The sequence below is a fragment of the Pteropus alecto genome, unplaced genomic scaffold (genome assembly GCF_000325575.1).
Source record: "Pteropus alecto unplaced genomic scaffold, ASM32557v1 scaffold14, whole genome shotgun sequence".
In the NCBI taxonomy this organism is placed as follows: domain Eukaryota; kingdom Metazoa; phylum Chordata; class Mammalia; order Chiroptera; family Pteropodidae; genus Pteropus; species Pteropus alecto.
Window position 1 is genome coordinate 2,495,430 of NW_006436810.1, and position 8,299 is coordinate 2,503,728.

Consider the following 8,299-nt stretch of genomic DNA (forward strand, 5'->3'; position numbering starts at 1 on the left):
AAATTAGCAAGAACATATACAGGAATGGATAACACTAGATTTTTTTTGTGCTTTTCTCAGTATTATAGTACATAAGTTATTTGTTCATTTTTAAATATTTTTAGCAATGCATATTTATTAAATAACTACTAGTGTCAAATTTTTGAGTCCTTTTTGGTATGTATTTTTACATTCATTGCTCTACCTGATCTTTACAAGTGAAATATTTCCATTTTTATATATTATTAGAGACTCAGAGAGGATATCTTGAAACTAGTATTTTAATTAACTTTAAGCTACCAAGAGATGTTTAACTTATTTCACATGAGATTGATAAGGATTTCAATGATGCTTTATAGCCAATCATTAACTTTCAGATTCTGTGCTCTACTTTTAACGCTTTTGTTTTAAATTTTGAAATATTAGCAAAATATAGAGTTTAAGCTTAATGGCCTATCTCTGTTCATTGAGAATTACTTTGACTTTTTTTGCATTGTTATAAACTTATATATCATACTACATTGTGCATTTTTTTCAACAAACATAGAGCCGTAAGATAGAGTACTATTGAATCATTATGTTGTATACCTGAAGCTAATATTATATGTTAATTGTATTTCAATTAAAAAAAGATAGACATAGTAACTTACTAATGCCTATTAATCAACTCTGACATTAAAATAAAATCTTAAAATATGAGGACATATTAATTGGTATTCCTTGGATTTCTGCTAAGTGATTATATTCTGAATGATATATATTCTGAATGATTTTTCTGTCTCACTTCCAGTGAGGATATTGCTGCCAATTCATAGGACTTGGAGCTTGGATTTTGACCTTGGTAATTGATGATAAGTCTGCACCAGTTTATCCCTGATTTTTGCATAATTCTCTACTTGAGTTAGTGTATAACGTAGGTCCACAAAACAGGCTGATAGTCAACAGTACACATGGGAATTGAATACTAGTTTTGCTCATTAACTAGCATTTAACTAATTACAAATTTTGATTAATGATAGTATGAATAACGTGCAATCTGCAAGATATCTAACCTACTTAAAAATGAAGATTTTATTTCCAGTCAAGATGGTAGAATAGGTAAACTCTGTGCTTGCCTCCTATCACGACTACATAAAAATTACAACTAAACTATAGAACAACTATCATTGAGGATTCACCTGAAGTCCACCTGAACAGAACTTCTACAACTAAAGTTATACAGAAAAATCCACCTCAAGACTGGTGAGAGGGACAGAGACATGAAACAGCCTTGTCCCACACCTGCGTGTTAAAAATTGGGAGAGGTATCTCAGCTGTGGAAGATTCCCCAGAGGGGCCAGTGGTTCCAACCCTACACCAAAGTCCAAAGCCCAAGATTCCAGCGCCAGGAAGAGAAGTCCCCACAAATCTTGGCTGTGAAAACCAGCAGAGACTATGGCTGAGTAAGAAGAAGGGCTGTTGGAGGATCAAGTATTCCTCTTAAAAGGCCCATGCATAGACTTACTCACTGACAGACTCACTTGCTCTGAGCTCCAGTGCTGGGACAGAAGTTTGAAGGGCTCCAGAGACATACGGGGAGACACTGAGTTGTCTGGTTTCAGGGAGAGGGCTAGCAGGGCAGCTTTCTCCCAGACAGACGAAGAGTTGGCAGAATCCATTGTTTCTTTGTTAAGCTCTCCTCTTTCGCAACATATAGGCAGCCGCTATAACTGAGTCTCTATCAACCCGGTCAACACTGGTCACCCTGCCTTGGCGATTCCCTGAGACTCCACCCTACCCAACTTGCAGGCCCATCCAAGCTACCTCCAGTGGATTTTTTTTTCATACAAATGGCCTGTCTTGGCTCATGCTGAACTTTTCTAAAATCTCTCAGAGATTTACAAAACCCAAACGAACAGTGTCTGGCCTCAGTGTGCCCAGTCCCTCTTGCTGAACATCTCTAAGTGCTGCATTAGCAGCAACTGGCCTTATTTCTTGGCTTGGCCTCTTGAGGCACCTCCAAACCCAGTATGAGTGGTGGCCATCTGTGAATTACCTGGTGGCCATGCCAGTTGGCCCCGGACAGGGCACAGACTGTGGCTGAATTTGGCTTATGTCATAGCCCCTCCCAGGAGGTTCTGGGGCTGGCATGCCTGGACCAAGCTGGAGCGCCACATAGGGCCACATCCAAGGAAGACATACCCAAAAGGGCAGACTGGGCAGGCAACAGGGCCCTGCTAAAGCGAATTCTGCTCCATAGAGTCAGTCCTTGCACAGCAGCTTCTCCACTGGTCACAGCCAGTCCTCAAAACCAATCAGCCCATTGGTTAATCCCTCTCTGATGTGCAAACAGCAACCAAAGCTCAATTATGACAGTAGGGCACACACAACACATACAAGGGACACACTTGGAGGACCTGGCTAGATGACTAGGGAGACTGTTCCACTGGGCCCCATAGGACACCTACTAAATAAGGCACTGTACTAAGACCAAGAGACATAACAGCCCTACCTAATACAGAGAAACAGACACAGGGGGGCAGCTAAAGTGGGGAGACTAAGAAACAGTTTCCAAGTGAAAGAACAGAACAAAGCTCCCGAAAAATAACTAAACAAAGTGGAGACAAGCAATCTATGAGTTGCAGAATTCAAAACACTGGTTATAAAGATGCTCAATGAATTTAAGGGGGTAGAGAAACTCAGTGAGAACTTTAACAAAGAGATAGAGAACATAAAAAGAACCAGTCAGAACTGAAGAATACAATGACTGAAATCAAGAATGCATTAGGAGGAATCAACAGTAGATTAGATGAAGCAGAGGATCAAATCAGTGATTTAGAAGATAGATAGCAGAAAAACCCACTAAGAACAGCAACAAGAAGAAAGAATCCAAAAAGTTAGGAATAGTTTAAGGGGCCTTTTGTATAACCTCAAGTATACCAACATTTGCATCACAGGGGTACCAGAAGGGGAAGAGAGAGAGCAACAAATTAAAAACTTATTTGAAAATATAATGATGAAAAACTTCCCTAACCTGGTGAAGGAAATAGACATGCAAGCCCAGGAAGCATAGAATGTCTCAAGCAAGAGGAATCCAAAGAGGCCAACACCAAGATACATCATAATTAAAATGCCAAAGGTTAAACAAAGAGAGAACCTTAAAAGCAGCAAGAGAAAAGCAATTAGTCATCTCCAAGGAAGCTCCCATAAGACTGTCAGTTGATTTTTTAACAGAAACTTTGCAGGCCAGAAGAGATTGGCAGGAAATATTCAACGTGATGAAAAACAAGGATCTACAACCAAGATTACTCTACCCAGCAAAGCTGTCATAGAATTGAAAAACAGATAAAGAGCTTCCCAGACAAGAAAAAGCTAAAGGATTTCATCACCACCAAGCCAGTATTACAGGAAATGTTGGAAGGACTTCTTTAAGAAGAAAAGAGAAAAAATACAAAAAAAAAAAAGAATATAAAAATGGCAATAACTATATATCTATCAACAATTACTTTAAATGTAAATGTGTTCCAAAAGTGCTCTAATCAAAAGATAGCATGGCTGAATGGATAAGAAAACAAGATCCCTACATATGCTGCATACAAGAGACTCACTTCAGATCAACTAAGACACAGCGACTGAATTAGTGATGGAAAAAGATATTTCATGAAAAGAAAAATAAACAAAGTTGGGGTAGCAATACTTATACCAGATAAAATAGACTTTAGAACAAAGGCTATAAGGAAAAAAAGGACCCAGCAATCCTACTTCTGGGTATTGATCTTAAGAAACCCAAAACACTACTTTGTAGGGACATGTGAATTTATATGTTCATTGCAGCATTATTTGAAATAGTCAGTGTATGGAGGCAATCTAGGTGTCCATAAAAGGATGAATGGATAAAGAAGAGATGGTACATATATACAATGGAATATGTCATAAAAAAAGAATGAAATCTTGCCATCTGCAACACCATGGATGGACCTAGAGGGTACTATACTGAGTGGATGGGTGAAATTGAACAGGCCAAATGCGAGAAGTTCTTAGGCAAAAGTAGATGCACATGTTAACTGCTTTCTCTTAGTAAAAATGACTTATGTCCTATAGGAGGGATCAGCTTGCTGTTTAAAATTTTAGGGAGATGATTGTCAGTAATTAAAATGATTCCACAATATATTTAGGATTAAAGTACTATATAGTGTAAAAGAAGAAATATACATTGGAACAAATAGAACATTTTCACCATGATCATCATTATCAGCAGCAGCATCTCATTATTAGACATTGTTGTAGATCACTGTAGGTGCTCTTTATATTAATTTAAAAAATAAATGCAAATTTTAAAAACTATTGTTATAAAATTGGCTACTACACAGAAATAACAAGATAAAGAAGTGTATTTTTTAATACAGTTCTGAAATCATTATATAGAGTATTTGGAAATGTTCGTTGGAGATTAGCCAATTAATCATTAAAGAATTATAGAGATAATTAGCTTTATTAAATACTTTGTTTTGTTTTCTAGAATCTGCTGTATGTTCACTTAGTTTGCAGATCGTTTTAACTCGTGGTGGTTTAAATAAAAAGAACTAGATGTTCAATTATACAAATAAGTAAGAAGCAATATATCTGTGGAAAATTTATTTGTTCGTAGAAATAATTGCATTCTGGAAGTTTTAAGATTCTAAATATCAATATGTCAACCTTGTTACAGACTATCCAGGATATGTTTATGATACTTTGGATATATTTAGAAGATAATTACTGATTCCTATCAGGCTATGCTTTGACTATCAAGAGATTGGATTTAAAAAAAGAAGTATAGACATTGATTTTGGAGTCTGTGAACATAAATGGGTCTGAAATTATCAAAGCTCATTGCTTGTTGTGATGCATCTTGCATATAGATTATTCAGAAATCTTGGTGAAAGTGAATCAAAATAAGGAACTGCATTTCTACTTTAGTTAAGTTTATGTCTTAGGTAAACTTGGTGATAAATATATAACATTAAAGTAAGATCAGGACACTTATAATCAACATTTTATGAATTAAATTTTTTAAAAAACAAAACAAATAAGTCCTACACTACAGTGACATTTGAATATCAAATAGTCCTCATATCTGATAGCTCTCCTAGGTTGCTCTGATACTTAATAGCTGATGTTCTAACTTTTCTTTTCTTTTCTTTTTTAGGTGAGGCAACCCTTGGTTGACCTCACAGATTGCAAAGACCTTGTCAGCTTACAATCCCTTATTTAAAAAAAAAAAATTTTTTATGCCTACAGCACCTGGTCTTCCTAGGAGGTCTCCCATCCAAGTACTAACCAGACCTGACCCTGATTAGCTTCTGAGATCAGATGGGATTGGACTTGTTCAGGGTGGGATGGCTGTAGACTCTTTTCTTTAAAGCATAGAATATATCATTTATTTTATTTTTAAAAATTTCTGTCTTTCTAAAAAACTACTTCATAGCAAATATGCATTTTTTATTAAAACATTCAATTTGGGAAATATAGTGAAATATATACCCATATGTATTAAAATATACATATATATATATATACACACATATATATTTATTGATTAAGGTAAAATTTAATATTTCTGCTACACAAACACAGATAACTATCATAAATATGATATAGGAGTCTTGATAAACAGACTACAAATAAGGACAGTCCTAATTTTGTTTCCATATTGCCCATATAATTATGTTTTTGATGAAAATATCATGTTAGAAAATGACCACCAAAAAAAAGATAACACGTTATTTTCTTCTGCCTTTATTCAAAAAATTATAGAACTATCATAGCTTCTTGGATCTGGCTAAAGATATTTCTTGCTCAAATTTAGACGGAAGAGAAAACAAACCATCTCTGGTAACAGCAAAAATAATTGGCCAGATGGACTTGCATCTCCACACCCGGATCACCACAATGTGTGCCTAAAACAATCAAAATGCATAACTGATGACATTTGAAGTTATAATTACATGTAGGAGATTCTTAGGATGATTTATTTTACTCTGAGCAAGAGCTGCTAGAACTTCAACTGTACGTAAATTATCTAGTAATACCTTTGAAATTAAAGAAATAAAAGTAAATGAACCATTCTGACAAAAGGAACGAAACCTCAAAGGATACATCAGGCATCTATTATCTTCTTTTTGTTCTAAACACATCAAAAGTAATGCAGATATGCATTAGTAATGAAATATAAATATTCAAATCATAATAACTACTGTTTAAAAAGGGGGAAAATTTAAAAATATATGCATGCAGAAAAAAACAATATCTTTAGTATTTAATACAGCATTAATAAAATATTGATATTTTTACTTGCCCAATTTTTAGTTCCCCTTTTTATTAGCATCTTGGTAGCATCCTGGTGACCATCTACTGGAAACTAGCCAGTTGTATCCCTCCACGCTACATGAAGGAACACATGAGATAAACTCATTCGGTCAGCTGCAATGTTATAGGGTTTTAACTCTTCAGCTGGTGACACGAGGAAGAGAATAATCATTCATTGTAGTGGTGGTGGAGGCAACGAATTCTGAGTGGACTACACCTGCTCTGAAATTGCTGCTATGGTTTCTCCCCCGTTTTTCAAAGCTACCTTGGCACCAAACTGTTACTCAGTTGGTTCACAAGCCTCCAGCCAATTTCATGAGCTGAGCTATGTCTCTAATACACTTCCAACAAATTCCTTTTTTTCTAAAATTAGCTAGATTCCATTTCTGCTGTTTGCAACCAGTTTCATAATTGATGATGTTTTAAATTTATTACTTAATTGGCATTAAGTTGATATCTAAAGAATCTCTGAAACAATTGAAAAATTATTTACTTAACTTTCCATCAGTTCATCTGAATGTACATATCATCTTTAGACTTAAATTTCTTTTTTCTAATCATGGTAAAAAAAACCCCATAACATGAAATCTACCGTATTAACAAATTTCTAAGTGTACACTACAGTATTGTCAACTCTATGTACATTGTTTTACAGTAGACCTCTAGAACTATTTTATTTTGCCTGACTGAATGAAATTCTATACCCATTGCACAGCAACTCCTTATTTCTCCCTTTCCTGAGCCTTGGCTCTTTTTGCTTCTATGAGTTTGACAACTTTAGATACCTTGTATAAGGGAAATCATGAAGTACTTGTTCTTTGATGACTAGCTTATTTCACAGTCCTTAAGGTTTATCTGTGTTGTAGCATATGACAGGATTTCCTTCTTATTTAAGGTTGAATAGTATTCCATTGTGTATGTATGTCTCAGTCTCTCTGTCTCTCTGTTTCTCTGTCTCTGTCTGTCTGTCTGTCTGTCTGTCTCTATCTCTATCTCTGTCTCATCTATATCTAATCCACTTTCCTTGCCATTTATCCATTGGTGGGAATTTAAGTTGTTTCTACCTCTTGGCTATTGTGTATAATGCTGCAATGAACATAGGAGTGTGTGCAAATATTTCTTTGAGATAGTTTTCAATTATGTTGAATAAATACCCAGAAGTGAGATTTCTGGATCATATGATAGTTCTATTTTTAACTTTTTGAGGAACCTCCATGTTGTTTTCTGTAGTGGCTACACTATTTATATTCTTGTCAATAGTGCATAAGTGTCCTAATTCCTCCACATTCTCACTAATACTTCTTTTCTGTTTTGTTTTATTTTTTATAATGTCCATCCTAGCAGAGTGAGATGATATTTCATTGTAGTTTTGATTTACATTTCCCTGTATATTAATGATGCTGAGCATCTTTTATTATATTGGTTGGCCATTTCTAGCTTTCTTTGGAAAAAACAAGTCCTTTGCCCATTTTTTTAATCAAGTTTTTTTTTTGTTGTTATTGAGTTCCTGATATATTTTGAATATTAACCCCTTATCAGATATATGTTTGCAAATATGTTCTCCATTCTGTAGTTTGTTTTTTTACTCTGTTGTTTGTTTCCTTTGCTACGCAGAAGCTTTTTAGTTTTATGTAGTTGTACATTTTGCTTTTGTTTTCTGACTTTTAGTGTCATATCCAGGAAATTATTGCCAAGGCAAATGTTGTAAAGCTTTTCCTCTATATTTTTTCAAGGACTTTTATAGTTTTAGGTTTTATGTTTGTCTTTACTCTAGTTTGAGTTTATTTTTAGGTATAGCATAAATGTAAGATAAGGGTTCAATTTCATTAGTTAGTATGGAGATATTTAGTTTTCCCTAAGCATTTGTTGATGAGACTACCCTTTTCTCTTTATACAGTCTTAGCCATGTTGTCCAAGATCATTTCCCTGTATATGTGTGGGTTTATTTCTGTGCTCTCTGTTCTTATCAGTTAATCTGTATGTCTTCATGCCA

At 34.9% G+C, this 8,299-nt stretch overlaps 1 pseudogene; it reads right to left on the reverse strand.

Moving 5' to 3' along the window:
* Nucleotides 1-5,229: 5,229 nt before the first annotated feature.
* Nucleotides 5,230-5,348, reverse strand: LOC112481287 (annotated as a pseudogene).
* Nucleotides 5,349-8,299: the final 2,951 nt, after the last annotated feature.